Source organism: Heteronotia binoei, chromosome 8 (assembly GCF_032191835.1).
Source record: "Heteronotia binoei isolate CCM8104 ecotype False Entrance Well chromosome 8, APGP_CSIRO_Hbin_v1, whole genome shotgun sequence".
In the NCBI taxonomy this organism is placed as follows: Eukaryota; Metazoa; Chordata; class Lepidosauria; order Squamata; family Gekkonidae; genus Heteronotia; species Heteronotia binoei.
The window spans coordinates 35,817,875-35,836,304 of record NC_083230.1 but is presented as its reverse complement, the minus strand read 5'-3'; the positions used below and the strand labels follow the sequence as shown (position 1 = coordinate 35,836,304).

General features: G+C 49.0%; 1 long non-coding RNA gene across 1 annotated transcript in view; it reads right to left on the bottom strand.

Moving 5' to 3' along the window:
- Positions 1–217: 217 nt before the first annotated feature.
- The window catches only part of LOC132576093 (uncharacterized), a 123,273-nt gene continuing 105,060 nt past the window's right edge, over positions 218–18,430 (bottom strand). Inside the window, exon 2 of the long non-coding RNA XR_009555731.1 lies at positions 218–276. This is a non-coding gene — a long non-coding RNA (uncharacterized LOC132576093). The remainder of the gene's footprint in view (positions 277–18,430) is intronic.

Sequence of the window (18,430 nt, the reverse complement as noted above, 5' to 3'; positions counted from 1 at the left end):
TCCAAGGAAGAAGACTCCACCACCTCCCAAGGAAGCCTGTTCCACTGAGGAACCGCTTTAACTGTCAGGAAGTTAAGAACATAAGAGAAGCCATGTGGGATCAGGCCAATGTCCCATCCAGTCTAGCACTCTGTCACACAGTGGCCAAAAAAACCAAGTGCCATCAGGAGGTCCACCAATGGGGCCAGGACACTAGGAGCCCTCCCACTGTTGCCCCCCCCCAAGCATCAAGAATACAGAGCATCACTTGCCCCACACAGAGAATTCCATCTATGCCTTGTGGCTAATAGCTATTGATGAAGTTCTTCCTAATGTTTAGCCAGAAACTCGTTTGATTTAATTTCAACCCACTGGTTCTGATCTGACCTTTTAGGGCAACAGAAAACAATTCTGCACCATCCTCTATATCAGGGGTGGCCAACAGTAGCTCTCCAGATGTTTTTTGCCTACAACTTCCTTCAGCCCCAGTCAGCATGGCCAATGGCTGGGGCTGATGGAAGTTGTAGGCAAAAAACATCTGGAGAGCTACCGTTGGCCACCTCTGCTCTATATGACAGCCCTTCAAGTACTTGAAGATGGTGATCATACCACCTCTCAGTCATCTCTTCTCCAGGCTAAACATACCTAGCTCCTTCAACTCTTCCTTATAGGATGGTCTTCAGACCCCTCACCATCTTCATTGCTCTCCACTGGACAAATTCCAGCTTGTCTATATCTTTCCTAAATTGTGGTGCCCAAAACCGAACACAATACTCTAGGTGAGGCCTAACCAGAGCAGAGTAAAGCAATATCATCACTTCATGTGATCTGGATGCTATACTTCTCGATACAGCCCAAAATTGCATTTGTCTTTTTAGCCACTACATCACACTGTTGACTCATGTTCAGTGTATGGTCCACTAAGACCCTTAGATCCTTTTCACACATACTACTGCCAAGACAAGTCTCACACATTCTGTAATGATATATCGGAATGTTCTTACCTAAATACAGAATTTTACATTTATCCCCATTAAAATTCATGTTATTTGTCTATTTTCCAGCTTGTTTTCCATCCTGTCTTTGTCTTCTACTGTATTTGCAACACCTCCCAATTTAGTATCTTCTGCAAATTTTATAAGCATTCCCTCTTTTCCTTCATCCAAATCATTTACAAAGATGTTGAACAAAACAGGCCCCAGGACTCTTCTTCTTCATCATCCTCCTCTTCTTCGCCTTCTCCTCCTCCTGAACTATTTTCATGTACTGCTTCTAGCCTGATGATTGTTTTATAAATGTCATTCTAAGATGCTGAATGCTGATTTATGTCCCCTGTTGGCAACCATATCCAACAAATAGGCTACCATATCCAACCCAAATAGGCTACTTGTGGCTATCAGAAACTGACTCACAGCTGCTAAGAGATCTAGTGGGGTCTGGCTTTTGGGGGGGGGGGAGGGATCAAGCACTATCTCCCAGCTGATCACAGAAGATAGCTGGGAGTTGGATTCTCCTGATCTCCCATCCTAGAAATTTTGCTGTGTTCCTCATTTATTGTAGAGTGAAAACCTTGCATGGACTTTTTGCAGGAAAAATGAAATAATGATCTGATGATTTGTGGTTTTGATATTTTTTATGTTCTGATAGGCAGAGTCTGCCCATGGACATTCTTCTTTTCAGTTAGTGTGGCATCTTTCTTCTTCCGCTTCTGTTCCTCTCTCTTCCACTGTCTAAATTTAGATTGTAAACTCCTTGGGGGTTGAGACCTTGCTTTGTTCTTGTTCTGCTGGAAGTATAGCGGTGGAGTATAGGGTATGCACATCACCAAATTCATACTGCAAATTAAGAATTGTGATGGTCTGCGATCAAAACTCAGAGTTTTGGGTTTGTTTTGTTTTTTACAAAATGGCATTTAGAATTCTACAGATATCAATGGTGTTAGGGAAACTGCTCTCAAAATGAGATTGGGGAATTAGATTGAGAGACAGTTAGCCCCAAAAAGGAATCTTTGTTATCAATTGTATACCAGGCTCAACCGTTCAGAGAGTCAATGCTCAATAAGAGACTCTAATTTAGTAAAAATCAATTGTGGTTTATTTGAAACAATAGTTCGTTCACACAAGGTACAAAATCAATCACACATTCATACAGGTCTAGGAAAAATAGAGAGATCGATAGGGGAACATAAAGGAATGGACATACAGGGTAATACTACCTCTCGCAGACTCCAATGGAAGGCTCCGATGGCGACGAATGAGGAAATGGGGGAAAGGTCCCGAAACTGATCAGGAATCGGGGGTGTTACTACCCAGCGGGAATGGGGGTTTACTGAGTAGAAGGCACACCTGTGGGTAGCTAGTCCACAGGTTATATAGAGTCACCTTAATCCTGAGGGGATGGGAGGTGACTGGGAGTGGTAATGGGAGGTTCTGCTGATGACCAAGAAGGCTGGACTTCGGCGGGACCAATGGTGGGTCAATGGCGACACCTGATTGGGTGTGTACTTCAACCAATGAACATCACCTTCATCCTGGGCATCCTGGAAACTTCCAGGTTGCGACAGGGCCTGGGGCGGCTCCGTAGGTATCAATGTGGGAATGACTGGGTGATTGGGAGGAGATGGGATTAACTGGGAAAGGGACAATAGAGAATCAGATATGCACCTAGGTATTCCGGTGTAGACAAAAAGGCTTGATGGTATCAGGAGAGATTCTTCCTCTTTCTCAACTCTCCGGGGTGAAGACAGTTGTTTAGGAAACCACTGGGCAATCAGGATTAATAGTGGAGCCATTAATCCATTCATAAACTAAGTGGGTTGCTTGCGGGCTAGGAATGACTCAAGGTGTGTACGTGAGGTTCCCACATAGAAGGAATGAAGCCCAACCAGGCAGGAAGATGGCTACATGTGGTGTAAGCAAAACACAGTGGTTTCCATGCTTAACGCTTCACACCGTTCGCCTGGACAGCTCCGTGGCGGCGTAGCCTCCTCCTTGCCATGGCGGGTTCCACGTGATGGCGGGGACAGGTTAGAGCGCGGCTGCAGACACTCTGTGCCTGACTCAAGCGCTCATATACTTGTTAATAGGTACACTGGAGTCTTATGTAGTTCCTGGGTAGCATCACTCGCATTCACTGGCCAGGCGGATGCAAGCTTACTTCTCCAGGCGCCCTGGCAACCATGTTGGTGATCATGATGTGCACATATTAGGAAAAGTAGGGGGTTTTTCCTCACAGTTCCCCCCCTCGAGACTGACGTCACCGCCTAGTGGCGAAGTCTCGCATATGCAACGGATAAAAATAAAGAAAAACGGGGCTTCGTTAAGAGGGCGTTAAACCCTTGAAGCATGGGAAATCTACTATGGAATACCGGCTACCTGCAAAAAGGTTGGAGCCACTATCTAAAACTACTCAAAAACATAATTTAAAAATGCCAATGGGCCATCAGATCCTTCCTTGGCGTTCGTGCTTACAGGGAGGCCTTCTGGGATACATTGTACATATTCAATATTTCATATAGCATTATTAAAACACATAGTAAAATTTCACAATACACAGTATCTGAACCAAGGGTTCATATAACAGTATTAAAATTCATAAAGGCACGTAATAAAATCTCATAATACAAAGTATTTAAATTTAAAAGGTTACTTAAAAGCAAAATATAGCATTATTAAAATCCATAAAAAAAAAAAAAAAAAAAAAAAACACATGGTGAATCTCCAGATACAAGGTATTCGAATCAAAGGTCACTTAAAAGCAGAAATCATGTGTGCAGTCTAGACCGGCTAGGCTGCCATAATTGATTAGACAGGCAATAAGCATTTTATATTATACGCAGATTCCCAAGGCAAGTCATTTAAAATCACTGGGTTACATTTCATACATATAATAAAACACAAATCCTATCACTATGCTAATACATAATTCATCTGTCTGACCTTTTTTGGTCTTCGGTCTTCTTCTCCCCCCCCTCGATAACTTCCACGCTGGGGAACGGGGAGGTTTCCCTTCTCGTTTGGCTTGTCTGTAGTCTCCTTCTGGAGGGGAGGAGGCTGGCGGCGCCGAGGAGTCTGCGGCGGATATCCCACCCCCCCCCTTGTATCCAGGCTGCCCATAGTGAAGTCAAGTCACCCATGGAGCATGCCCAACACGGAGGCCTCCGATCCTGCTCGGACCCGGTCGGGGGCCCGTTCACATGGTCTGGGGAGACCCTGTCAGAAGGAGTTTCCTGTATATTTATGTAAATGTCATGGACAAAGGGTTCTGGGAGAGGTTTTTACAGACTTTTGTCCAAGTTTATACAGTTCTAGCACAATAATAAACTTTCCAGGCAAAATACTAATACACAGTCATAGTTCCTTATACTTTTGCAGCCCTTTCTCGTTTGGCTCCGGACTGCTCTCTTCAATCTTAAAGTGAGTCCGCTCCCATGCCCTGTAGGTTTGGCATAGGGGAACGGCATACGATGGACGTGCGGACCCATGGGTCTACAACCCGAACCGGGGAGCGTGGCCACGGAAAGGCCTCTCCTGGTGTGTAGGTTCGGGGAAGTAGACCCAGGGATCGCTTCCCATATTTTAATCGGGAGCCCGTTTGGGCTCCGGAGAACCCGCTTAAGCGTGGTTCTCTTTTAGGGCCTATTGGAGTCCCTCCCTGACTGGGAGGGGGGGACTCCCCCTTTACTTGGTAAAAGATAGAACATAAGCAAAAACAAACACATAAGGAAAACTTAGGTTCCCGTTGACACTCAACCTAAGGGTCCCTGTCTGTCAATCAAAGTTTGGATTGGCAGGGGAGGGTTCTGCGTTGCCTGGAGGTTCCCACTTCCTGTGGGGTCGTGCCCTTAATGTGGTGCCAGTGGTCTATTGGTGGGTGTGGGAGATGCAAATGACCCTGAGCAAAGCAGTGTGGGGGTTTTTCTTTTTCTTCCCGCCCCTCACGCTAACCTGACCATGCGATGGAAACCATGGTGAGGAGGGCTTTGAGCGCGGCCGGTTACTCCTTTGGGTGGGCTTCTCCGAGCCTACACCACCAGGAGAGGCCTCCCGCCAGGGAGATGCTTCTTGGGAAAGCTTGATGAGATAGCTCGTAAAAGGGCTAACTCGATTCTCGCTCCCTCCAGCTCCACACTCCCTGGTTCGGCCTCGCAATTTCTCCAAAAGCCTGCTCTAATTTTTGAGCCCAGCCCCCCTGAAAAGGGTGGGCACCCTTCTTTTGGTCAAAAATAGATTCATAACATCTTACAAACATACATATAAACATGGCTGGTCGGCCAAAATCCCATCTTCCGTCCCTTCTCCCGCCCGGGAGATGACAACGGGTAGACTGACACGTCATGTCTTCCGCTGAGCGCTGCCTTCTACTGGCAGCCAGGGCGGTTCACAGAGGCGTCGGGCAAAGAGGATATTCAGTTCGTTAAGCAAACCAAGTGGGAGGCACATATGCAAATACTCTTTTGCCTTGAAATGGGTCCCTGGGGCCATTGTGGGGCTCCCCCTTTATTCAAAATCACCCCAAAAGGTCTGAGGTTTAATTTCAGCGGTATTCCTATTATTGGGCACTCCTTTCTGGTGGGGGAAAGCCAGAGTCACCGTGACTTGAAGGTGCTTCGGTGTGTTTGGCGTTCCCGGTGGGGGCCGAGTTCAAGCATTCTGCCTGGTCTCGTGTGCGCCCTTACAAACTCAGGGTGCCCCTGCAAGTATGGCACCTGGTGCAGAGTCTGTTCTGGCCCCCTGAGACCCTTAGGTGGGCGGAACTTTTAGCTGGAGCTCCGCGCTCCGGAGGGCAAGTGTCAGTGCCTGCCCTCTTTTAACCCTCGGGCTGCTTCGGCGGCCCAACCTTCTCTGGTAAAAGATAGACAAATCTTAATAGCAATAATTCATTACCCCAGGGGGGGTTAGAACTCTAAGTCCCAGATGTCTCCAATCCTGCACTTTGGGTTAGTGCATGCGCATGGTGTGTTTATGCAGATGAACTAAGCCTAAGGCATGTTGGGAATAGGATATTATAAAACATTTATCAAATGTATGGACCTGGGTTCGGTCCGCTCCTTGTGGGGATAGTGGCTTGTGAATGGACCATAGTTTAGGTGTATTGGCTCCAAGATCGTTCTTCGCCCGCGTTGCCTTTTTGATCTAAAAGGTAGCTGGCGGATCTAGGGTGCCCGGGGGAGGTGGCCTTTCCTAAGCTCCTCGGTTCGGGTGCCCATGCACAGCCTGAGTCCCTTCCACAGTTATGTGGGTAAGGGCTGCACGCTCAGGCGTCCCAATGGGTCAGAACAGAGGCTGCGCCAGGTTCCTGATGCTTTGAGCGTCTGCAACTTCTTCCCCTCTCCGTTCCCTGTGTTCCTTCAGGATCACGGAGCGCCGGAAGAGTCACAGAGCTCAAACACTGGACTGCTGGGAGTCTCTCTGGGTCAGAACAGGTTCTGTCCCAGAGTCACTTTGGGCCTTGTAGTGATGGATCACTTGGTGGGACTGTTATCTAGACCATCAAGAAGCGATCCAACACTTGCAAGAATGCCCTGAGTTTGTTCTGCTCAATTTGGGCTTCCTCTCACCCCTTCCCCCTGGGCCAACGAGCCCACCCTTTACTTGGTAAAAGATAGAACTCCCCATAGGAACAGAGCGAGGGGCTGAAAGATACTGACATGCATAATGTAAAAGCGGGCTGTGGGGACTACACTTCCCATCGTCCTCTGTTTCCCATCCCGAAAGTTGGAGCATGTGCCGAAGAGATTTATGCAAATGCCCCAAATACAGGGTGATCTGGGAGCGACGGGGCAGTGGGGTCTTTACCCTTAAAGTCTTGTTCAGGGGTGAGCAAGGAGGGGGAAGTTTTCCAAACCTATACACAGGGTGTAGGGATTTAAAATATATATTGGGCCGAGCTTTGATTTGACTCGTTGTGACCCTTTAGCTACTTGGTGGAATCGAGGCATCAGAGGGGGATGATCCGACGGCTTTAGCCTGTGACCCGACCGGTCCCCGCTGTTGTTAAACATGTGGGGCTGCAAAACCGGGGGTCTCAGTGGGCCTGTCGAACTGACGCGCCTGGCGCGATCCGGTTCAGATGGGAGCCTGAAGTGGCAAAGCAGGGCACGCACCCGTTGGGAGTCTTCCGATGAATACTTCTGAACCCTCGGGTGGCAGCCCTTGCAAGCTCCACCTTGCCACTGTTGGTCCTCCCTCCACGGTTCGGTTTCGTCGCCCTTCTCCCCTCTCCCCCTCCCTTGGGCTATACAGCCCTCCCTTACAAGTAGAAGAAAGATCTTGGAAAAGGAATGAAGAAAGGGAGCCTCCCCCTCCCCCCCTCGCACAAGTGGGGAAGGGATTCAAGGTGGTACTTAGGGCTTTTCTATGACGAGGGGACGATATCTCCACATGGTTTGGAGCTCGTCCACCTTCTTGAGCTGCTTTCTCAGCCAGCACCCCAAGACAATTATTGCAATGCAGAGTATAATCTGGAAGACCAAAATGACTACAATAGGGTGCAGGGCTACGTTAAGGATCGCTGACCCAGTAGGGCTCCAGCCAAGGAGCGCGTCAAGGAACGAATGCTTTCCCGTGTCCTTGATCTGTGTCAGTAGCCCGGAGATTTCCTGTCCATCATGTTTAACCACCATGGACGCTGTGTCTCCGCTCCTCTTAATTTCCTGCAAGGTCTGTTTTAAAAGGGGATGGGACAGCAGGGATCTAATCGCCCGCAGCCCCATGCCCAGAAAAACTGGCTGGATGAATTTGAACAGACTCGGGGCCAGCAGGATTTCTTCCCTAGTCCATATGGGGACCGTGAATTCTATATCGCATCCCACAATGGAAGATAGGTTGCAGAAACATCTGTTTACATCTGGTAGCATGGGTTGGATGTGGAAAGTATTTATAATGAGATACTCGCAATACGTCCTCACGCAAGCACACCCTCTTCCCAAGTACACAAAAGCGGAGGCATTCTCTTGCCTAAGCGCGTATTTGCATTCTTGAGGGGAGTCCCTTAAGGGGTTCACGCAGGGGTGGTGAGTTTGTAGAGTCTGCTCATCACAGATAAATCCCAAGTTGTCTTTGTGTACACATGCCTGTAGACCCACAGCTTCCCAACTTCCGTTTTCATTCCTGGCCCATTTATCTGAGTCCAAGGAATACAGAACTTCGGTTGGTCCCACTTGCAGCCCTAGTGGCACAACGGGGTGTACATAAAAGAACCTTTGTGCAGTGGGCATCAGGATGAGAAGTCTCAATTCCTGCCTGTCCACTGAGAAAGATGTATTCACCAGAGTCCACCAGGCTTCCAATTCCAATTGCGGGGTGGGAATTTCTGGCTTAATTAACTGCTTGATTTCCAGGGGGATATTTCCCTCCGTGGCTTGTCTGATCATGCCCATGGTTACTGCTAAATTCATAGCTTGAGCCTGGGTGCATGCCAGTGCTAAAGAAATATTTAATTGTAGTGATTGAGTGCCTCTCAGCAGCAAGGCAAAGTCTCTTTCAATTTGGTTTTCCCAATTTACTAAAATGGAACTGATGGAATGCTGGACTTCAGAGATGGTGTGGAAAGAGTCATTAATGGGTTTTCCCAGCTGGGAAATATAGGAGGTAGCGTAGGCAAATTTATTTGCGAGGGTTTCTATATTTATAGAATCTAAGACCGCTACTCCTCCAGCAACTGGTGCAACCCAGTCTCCTACAGATCGTTTCAATCTGCGAGGCGTGTTCCCCACCCATAACTGCAGCCAAGCCTCCCAGCCCTTTTTGCTGGGTTCCAAGTAGGGAGCACATTGTGGCAATTTTTCGATGGTGTTTAATCCCGTCAGGCTGACTCTGATCTCCTTTAATACCATCTGTGGCCGAATTAAAACTTGTTCCCTAATATCCCGCTTAATCACATGGGAGCCAATTATGTGAGAGTTGGCACTTAATGTGCTCTCAGCGTCTGGAATGAGAGGGTTGAATTGGAGCTGGGTAAAATTCCCTATTGTGAGGGTGTAGTTCCCTTCCTCCGATGGAAGCTCTGTGTTGAAGGTGCCCAACTTGGTGAATTTCATTCCCATCGCAGACTCCCGCTGGCATAGAGGGTCTATTACTATAAACCAGTCAGGAGGTCCCTGTATTCCTAACTCCGAATCAGTAACAATCCAATTTTTATTCGACCATGCAGTTAGCTGGTAGTGATGCGTCTCTCCACTAGGTGTCTGTATTGAGAACGCAAGCGGCTTTTCTATCCTAGAGCCAATTGATAATATAAATTTGAAAGGATTCTTTGCGCTCCACACTGCGGTCGACACGATTGCAATTTCACAGTATGGCCCCATGTCCTCAGTAAACCCTTTAGAGGCTGGAGTAGCGCTAGAAGTTATTGTGGGAGTTGTTGTTAATCTCCGTGGGCCCTTTGGGACATAAACACAATGCATTGGCACTAGAGGTCTCATGGTGTCCTCATGAGAAAAACAGTACAGTTCCTGCGTTAACATCCTGGTCCCAGCACATAACAGAATCATATTAGGTGGTCTGACCCACTCTTCATCACAGCTGCGAAAGTCATAGCTGCTTCTGGGGAGTCTGCTGTCATTTTCCCCATAATTAGACTTTATGACTTTGCACAGCATGATTTCCTTGGGATATAGGCTTGTCTTACATCTCCAATGAGAGAATGGGACTATAGTGGGCAATACTGCTCTATCAGCTGTACATTCCTCCTGCATTAGCATCAACATTAAATACATTGCATACATCATTGTTCTCACAAATCTCACCTTCACATTCTGGTAATCCATATTGTGTACCTGAAAATAAAAGATAAGATTGCGCTGTAGACCCTTCTTGCTATTCCTATAAGCTTGAAGGAGTCAAAGTACTAAGGCAAGGTTGGGGAATAGGGGGAAAGGGAAGGAGTAATGTTCGCAAGAGAGAAGAAAAGAAGAGGGGAAGAAAAAAAAACTCGCTGTAACATTACATGTTTGTGTTCTGAGTTCTTTTCTCCTGCACCCCCCCCCCCCCCTAGATTACTGTGGACAGGTCTGTCTCAGGAATCTTTGTACTTGGACTTGTTCAAGTTACACCAAGGGTGAGGAAAGTATCACTTAAGGGAAAATCCACCGGTTCAGGGCAGGGCATGACAGAGATTTGTCGGATTTCAGCTCTTCTCTGCGGCGGCGCCTCTTCAGGTTGCTGAATCTGATTAGGGTTAGCTGGCGCAGTCCCCTTCCATTCCTTGAGTTGGGAACAGTGGAAGTACTTTCGCCAGGTCTCCCCGTTCTTTTTCTGAATTTCTACTTGGTAGACTGCTGGGCTGATCCTCAGTGTTATCGGGACGGGACCTAACCATTTGGCTTCCAAGGAGTGCTCGTTTTGCGAGAATCTCCTATATAGCACTAGCTGGCCTGGATCCCACACTCGAGGGTTTTTAACCCATCCTAATCTCTGATCCATCGCTTGCTGTGTTTTTCCTAGTTGTTTAGCTACCTCCAGGTGAATATTGTGGACCTCCGTGACTAGCGATTGCACCCATGCGTCATTCACAACCACCGGCATCCAGTCAGATGGAAGTTGTGTTTTGAGCCAGAAGGCTTCTGGCAACACCATTTTCCTTCCTGTCATGACCATATGCGGTGTGTGACCATGAACTGCAGTAGTACCCCTCAGTGCCATCAGGATAATGGGTAACTTTTCATCCCAATCCCTGCCTGTGGACTTCACTACTTTCCGTAGGGCTTCCTTGATAGTCCGGTTAGTCCTCTCAATTGCCCCTGAGGCTTGGGGGTGCCCGGCAATGTGAAACCGCTGTTCCACCCCCAAGGCTTTGCATAATTCCTTCGTGACCTCCCCGATGAAGTGTGACCCCAAATCCGAGTCCATGACCCTCGGGATTCCCCACCTCGTCCATAGGTGGTTAAATAAAATTTTAGCAGTAGTAGCGGCAGTATTATATTTACACGGGAAGGCCTCCACCCATTTGCTGAAGGGATCGATCACCGTGAGGCAGTATCGATTCCCTCTTGCTGTGCGGGGAAGGGGGCCGATAAAATCGATTTGTATACGAGCCCAGGGTCCCTCTATTCTTTGGTGCTGGATGGGAGCTTTGGGTCCTGATGTGTCGGCATTAACCATAGCGCACGCAAGGCAATTATTGACCCACTGTGCTACTTCCTGGCGCATGCCCGGCCACCAGCCCGTCTCCTTTACCCGCTCCAAAGTTAGATTTGCACCGCGGTGTCCCTGCTCGTGCACAAACTTGATTAAATCCCCTCTGACCTGCAGGGGTACAATCCAGTGTTGCTCCCCCTGACTATCTACTGCCCAGTAAATGCCCTCTTTCTGAATGATGGTATATTTCCCCGTTTCATCCTTTTGGGCTTTGGCAAGCTCCAGGATCTCTGGGTCGTCTGTCTGGAGCTCGCCCAGATCCATTAGGATTTCCCTCCCTTTGCTCTGGTTCCGGGTGGTAACCGGGTGTAAAGGAAAGGTGGGGGGTGAGCGGAAAGGATTGCTGTCTGCGAATGCAGCTTCTTTGGCAATAGCGTCTACTCTATTGTTCCACATCCCTTCCTCTGTATATTGTCTCTGATGTCCCTTAACATGAGTCACGTAGGTGGAGTCAGTTCGCGCCTCTATTCTCTCCGCTATTTGCAGCCATTTCTGAGAATGCGCGACTGTTTTCCCCTCGCTATTCTGCCAATTCTGTTTCTTCCAAATGGGCAGCCAGGCCGTGATCGCCTGCACCGTCCAATGAGAATCTGTAAAAATGGCTAGGGGAACATCCAAAGGCTCGAACTGGAGGATTGCTAGCACTGCTTCCACTTCTGCAGCTTGGCTAGAATGAGGGCGGACGGTTCCTTTAAGGACTAGGGAATCCTGCACTCTAATGGCGCCGTAGCCGGTTCGAGCTGAGCCATTTACATGGAAAGAAGACCCATCGCAAAACCAACAAACAAGCTCTTGTTGTCGGGCTTCCGCTAGGGTTATTCCTCCATTAACTGGCCAGGGTATATGTTGTACCACTGGCAGCGGACACTCATGCTCTTCCCCTTCAACTACAAGGCCATAGGGCGAGGGCGGTTCCTTTTGTTCCTTCTGGAAATCGACCCCTCTATTAGTTAACGCCAGCGTCCATTGGGCGATCCTTTGGTTCGAAACTTGCCCATCTTTAACTTTCCCGGAGAGAATATACTTAAGAGGGGAATGAGTGGTTTGAACTACCACCCTTGCTCCTCCTATTATAAACTCCCAATGGGTTAAACTCCAAACCAGAGCGAGGCAGACCTTCTCGCAGGGGGAGAATTTTTCCTCCACGGAAGTAAGGTTCCTGGAGGCGTAAGCCACCACCCTCTGCGATCCCGCTCGTCTCTGGATCAGAGTAGCCCCCAGACTGTGCTCCGAGATAGCCAGCTGAATGAAAAACGGCTGGGTAACGTCGGGATGGGCAAGCGCCGGAGCCTTTGCGAGGTCATTTTTGAGCTCTGCAAAAGCCTTTTGCTGCTCCGGTCCCCAATACCACTGCACATCTTTCTTCAGGAGCTCATAAAGAGGTCGGGCTTTCTCGGAGAACATCTCGATGAAGTCCCGGGAAAAGTTAAAGGTACCTAACAAAGCTCTTAGTGAGTGGGGGTCTGTGGGGGCAGGGAGTTTGGAAATCACTTCCACTCTCTGTGAGTCCGGTGTTCTTCCTTCTGCTCCTAGTGTGATGCCGAGGTACTTCACCTCGGTCTTTACTAGCTGGGCTTTCTCCCTGCTTGCTCTGAAGCCCGTTTCCTGGATGAGGTTGAGGACCTCCTCAGTGACCTCCCGGACCTTCTCCTCTGTCTCTGCGTGGATCAGCACGTCATCTACATAACTGAGCACGCAATCCTTTGATCCGGGCAGCAGTCGGTCCCACATCTGTACAACATGCGCGTGACAAATGCTTGGGCTAGAATGGAAGCCCTGCGGTGTCCGCTTGAACACGTATTGTTGGCCGCGGAAGGTAAATGCAAATTTATACCAACAAGATTCGTGCAGGCGGATCGAGTGGAACGCGTTGGCCAAGTCCACCACGCTGTAAAATTTAGATCCCGCTGCAATGGCTGCCACTATCTCGTTGTACTTGGCGACCACCGGGGCCACCGGGGGAGTCACTGCATTGAGGGCTCTGAAATCCACTGTCATCCTCCAAGTTACTCCATCTGCCTTTAAGACCGGCCACAAGGGGGCATTGCAGATGGACTGCATTGGGAGGATGACGTCCCACTTCAACAGACCCTCAATTGTTTTTCCTATCCCTGTTTCCGCTTCCGCGGGGTATTTGTACTGACGCTGGGGAGGAGGATCTTTGCCTTCTATGAGAACACAAGCGTTTCTCACAGTCCCACACTCCGCCTTGTCAGTAATCCATACCCCGGGAAACTTTAGGGTCCATAGATCTCCCGTTACTGAACATACAGGGAAGGGAGCTTTTAAAGCTGCACATCGGTGTATAGCATTAATAAAGTCCGGGCCTCCCGGGATGTGCCACAGGAGTCCGTTGGCTAAATCTACCGTTAAATGGTTTTTCTTTAAGAAGGGAGCCCCAATCATCCCATCGTCTTCTCCTGCATTATTACAGGCTCTCATGGTGGCTTTGAGTCTCCCTATTGTGATTGGAATCTTTTTCCAAATGTGGGATAGATGGCTTCCTCCCGCATACCCAGCCAGTTCCAGAGTTTTATCTGTCTGTGTACCTTGAGTAACTAGCGTTGGATGGAGCACACTAATCGATGCTCCTGTGTCTACTAGTAGAGTGGCAGGTTTAATGTTCCCTGGAGCCCCAATGCCCGCCTTTACCATTGGTCTCCCCCAAGTGTCTGGCTTAAGTCTAGCCACTACTCCTTCGGGGAGATTAGTGGGCCCCGGGCACCCCTAGCGCAGACCCTGTTCCTCATATTCCGGACTGTTAACGACCGTTTGCTGCTGGACCGCGGCTATCGGAGCCGGATATAGTTGAACAGTGGGGTGCATTGGAGGGGGTGGATGTTGAACTACTGCAGCTACGGGCGGTGCATACCCTTGCGGCGCCGCAAAATGAGATTGGGTTGGCGGAGGTGGGGGAGCAGACGGCTGCTGATTTCCCCACCCCTGTATCACTTGTTGTTGCCTTTCCATCAAAAGTGCAGTGGGTGCTAGATCCATATTGGTCATGTCGCACCCTGCACGGAGTAAAAAGTTCCAGAGCGCTTTCCGCTGAGTCTGTTCTACGGGCGATAGCGAGTTCCAAAAACGAGTCCGCTCGGCCTTTCCGTTAAAGGGAGGCTTGTACCCTCGACTCTGATTCTGTAAATCTTGATATGCCTCCCCATAAGGGCCCGTCATTGTGTTAGGCTGTGGGGCCGGAGGCGGTTGCACTGCGGGAGAAGGAAAAGGGGCCGAGGGCTGCACGGGTGGAGGAGGGGCTCTCGGTTGATAATTAGGGTTCCCTCCCCCCGCTCCGGGCTTCTGCCTGGCCGGTTTCCCATTGTTCCGCGCCTGAGCGTGCTTATTTTGTCCTATTGGAGGATTGGCTGGAGGCTGCGATGGGTTATAGGGGTCCGGATTAACTTCCCTCTTCTGATACTGAGAGTGAGGCCCGTTGTTAGCATAAGTAACTGTATTAACAGCTTCCTTAGCCCGGTCTTTCTTACTACTCTTTTTCCCTTGCGCAACCGTGTCCATATATCTGCTTATATTTTCCAGATTGGCGTAAAGTGTGCTCCATTTGGGGTTAGGAGCATGTGTGGGTCCTAGCGCCTGCCGCGTTTCTGGGTTGAGGCCTTTAATGACATCTGTTATAAAATCAGCGTCATCGTAGTCGGGCTCCTGACCCTCTTCCTCCGGGAATACTACGTCTGCAGCTAAGGCTAAAAATTGTTTCTTTGATAGATAGACCATAGGGTCTTCATCTGGACCTTGCACGGTCTGGGTATACACATATTTAATATTCTCTTCATTCCAAGTAATTCTCAATAGTTCCGCTATCCACTCCAAGGTGGTTATGACATCTTTGGGAGCGACTAGCAATTTTTCTCTCACCTTTTCTACATGGGGGCCGTTTACAGCCAACCTCAGGACTTGATTTAACTCCCTGATGGTTATGTTTGGGTATTCCCGGTACATTTGCATCATCCATCGGATGGAGGTTTCTCTATTATATGGGCCTAGAATTTGGTGTGCCATTTTAATATTTTCAATTTTCCAATCTTTAACCTCCTTAATTATCTGCACCGTCTCTTTACCGTTCCCCTGTCTAGTGGTAGTTTGCCGGGTAACCACCGGGCATACTGGGGCGGGGGCAACCTCACAGGGTTGTATTTCCTCCTCATCCTCACTTTCCTCATCCGAAAAAGCATAGAAGGTGGATGGGGAGACCGTTGCTATAAGAGCATTTTTACGGTCTAACTTCTGCTGCAATGAGGCAATTTCTTTTTTACATGCCTCATGATTAGCTGCCTCTTTGGTTTTCTTCACCGTTTCTGTGGCTATTTCAACGGCATATTGCAGTTTGTCATTCCGGTTTTTGGTTTGCTCCAGCTCTTTGCTCAATGCCTTTATTTGCGATTGGGCTTTCTTTAGAGCCGTTAGGGCATCTTGGTGTATTAAGGCCAGGGTATTTTTCTCTATCTTAACCTCTTCTATGGTTCGACTTGCCTGCTGCCAGTCGAGGTCCAAGCTATTATTTTCCCCAGCTAGGCGTTCCTTCTCTGCCTCATAATTTTGGAATGCTTGTTCTAATGCTTCTGCATGTTTCTTAAGCGTTTCCTCAAATTCTTGTTCCTTCCTTTCTATCTGCTGGTCTTTCTGGGCTAACTGCTCCTTGAGCTGTTTGTTCAAGGCAGAGCTATCCCGCAGGGCTTCAAACAAACCCCACGAGGCAAAAAGGTCTCTTTTGCCAGTGCTAATTGTTTTGTTGTTGCAATTTTCTTCAAATATATCCCTAAAGGACTGGAGGGGATCCGAGCCTTGGTTAAAGACTCCCTTGTTCCAGGGGTTGTCCCCTTTCTTTATTAACCATTTCTCCAACTTGGGGAGTTCCCCCTTTTTGGCGAAAATCTCCATTTCAGTTTAGTTTTCTTTGTATCTCACCTACTGCCAACCTCCGGTGGTGTTTCAGCTAAAGTTACGGGGCACCGAGTCGACCCAACGATCGCGTCTCAGGTGAAAAAGGGAGCCACGGGCCGACCCAACGATCGCGTCTCCGGGCAAAGTTGTAGGCAACGAGCCAATCCTATGATTGCGTCTCAGCCAAAGGGAAAATCCACGAGCCGACCCAATGATCGCGTCTCGGGTGAAAAGGGAGCCACGGGCCGACCCAACGATCGCGTCACCGGGCAGAGTTTTAGGCAATGAGCCAATCCTATGATTGCGTCTCAGCCAAAGGGAAAATCCACGAGCCGACCCAATGATCGCGTCTCGGGTGAAAAGGGAGCCACGGGCCGACCCAACGATCGCGTCACCGGGCAGAGTTTTAGGCAAGAGCCGACCCAACGATCGCGTCTCAGCCAGAAAAGGGCGCCGCGAGCCGACCCAACGATCGCGTCCCGGGCAAACAAAAACAAAATAAAAGTTGCCCAGCAGTCAGATTGCAACGGTCCTGTGACCCGCTTGCCTTCTTGACTGTCGGGTGCCTTAGACTAGCCTTGGCCTAGACTCGTGTAAGGACTTGGGTGTGCGTGTGTAGGTGTATGTGTATGTAGTGTGTGTGCGTGTGTGTGTGCACTAAGCTCTAAAAGAAAAAGGAGAAGGGAAGGGTGCTCTATCCAGATCTTAAACAATCCTAGCCTGTCCTGACATTCCCTCCCACGATAGACGCGTTTAGAAGGCCTCGGGACGGCGGCCGGACTTCACGGGACTTCCCCCTTGCGTTCGATCGGGCTCAGTCCTCTTGCGAGGTGTCTGGCCTCCTCGGGGCGGCTGAGAAGTCCAACGCTGAATGATAGAAAGGGGAGCAGCCCGACCCACAAATTATAGAAATGCTCGCTAGAGCCGTTCACACAGAACTCATTCACTCAATCACTCACGCAATAGCCTCGCTAGCAAGACTTTCTGAACGGTGCAACCTTACGTCTGTCTGTATGAAGACACGCGTGTCGACTCGCGTGCGTTCACACAAACAGGATAATGCCCAAGCTTTCTCCACCAATTTCTGTTAGGGAAACTGCTCTCAAAATAAAGTTGGGGAATTAGACTGAGAGACAGCTAGCCCCACAACGGAATCTTTGTTATCAATTGTATACCAGGCTCAACCGATCAGAGAGTCAATGCTCAATAAGAGACTCTAATTTAGTAAAAATCAATTGTGGTTTATTTGAAACAATAGTTCGTTCACACAAGGTACAAAATCAATCACACATTCATACAGGTCTAGGAAAAATAGAGAGATCGATAGGGGAACATAAAGGAATGGACATACAGGGTAATACTACCTCTCGCAGACTCCAATGGAAGGCTCCGATGGCGACGAATGAGGAAATGGGGGAAAGGTCCCGAAACTGATCAGGAATCGGGGGTGTTACTACCCAGCGGGAATGGGGGTTTACTGAGTAGAAGGCACACCTGTGGGTAGCTAGTCCACAGGTTATATAGAGTCACCTTAATCCTGAGGGGATGGGAGGTGACTGGGAGTGGTAATGGGAGGTTCTGCTGATGACCAAGAAGGCTGGACTTCGGCGGGACCAATGGTGGGTCAATGGCGACACCTGATTGGGTGTGTACTTCAACCAATGAACATCACCTTCATCCTGGGCATCCTGGAAACTTCCAGGTTGCGACAGGGCCTGGGGCGGCTCCGTAGGTATCAATGTGGGAATGACTGGGTGATTGGGAGGAGATGGGATTAACTGGGAAAGGGACAATAGAGAATCAGATATGCACCTAGGTATTCCGGTGTAGACAAAAAGGCTTGATGGTATCAGGAGAGATTCTTCCTCTTTCTCAACTCTCCGGGGTGAAGACAGTTGTTTAGGAAACCACTGGGCAATCAGGATTAATAGTGGAGCCATTAATCCATTCATAAACTAAGTGGGTTGCTTGCGGGCTAGGAATGACTCAAGGTGTGTACGTGAGGTTCCCACATAGAAGGAATGAAGCCCAACCAGGCAGGAAGATGGCTACATGTGGTGTAAGCAAAACACAGTGGTTTCCATGCTTAACGCTTCACACCGTTCGCCTGGACAGCTCCGTGGCGGCGTAGCCTCCTCCTTGCCATGGCGGGTTCCACGTGATGGCGGGGACAGGTTAGAGCGCGGCTGCAGACACTCTGTGCCTGACTCAAGCGCTCATATACTTGTTAATAGGTACACTGGAGTCTTATGTAGTTCCTGGGTAGCATCACTCGCATTCACTGGCCAGGCGGATGCAAGCTTACTTCTCCAGGCGCCCTGGCAACCATGTTGGTGATCATGATGTGCACATATTAGGAAAAGTAGGGGGTTTTTCCTCACAATGGGAAATATCCATTTCCCACTTCAAAACAA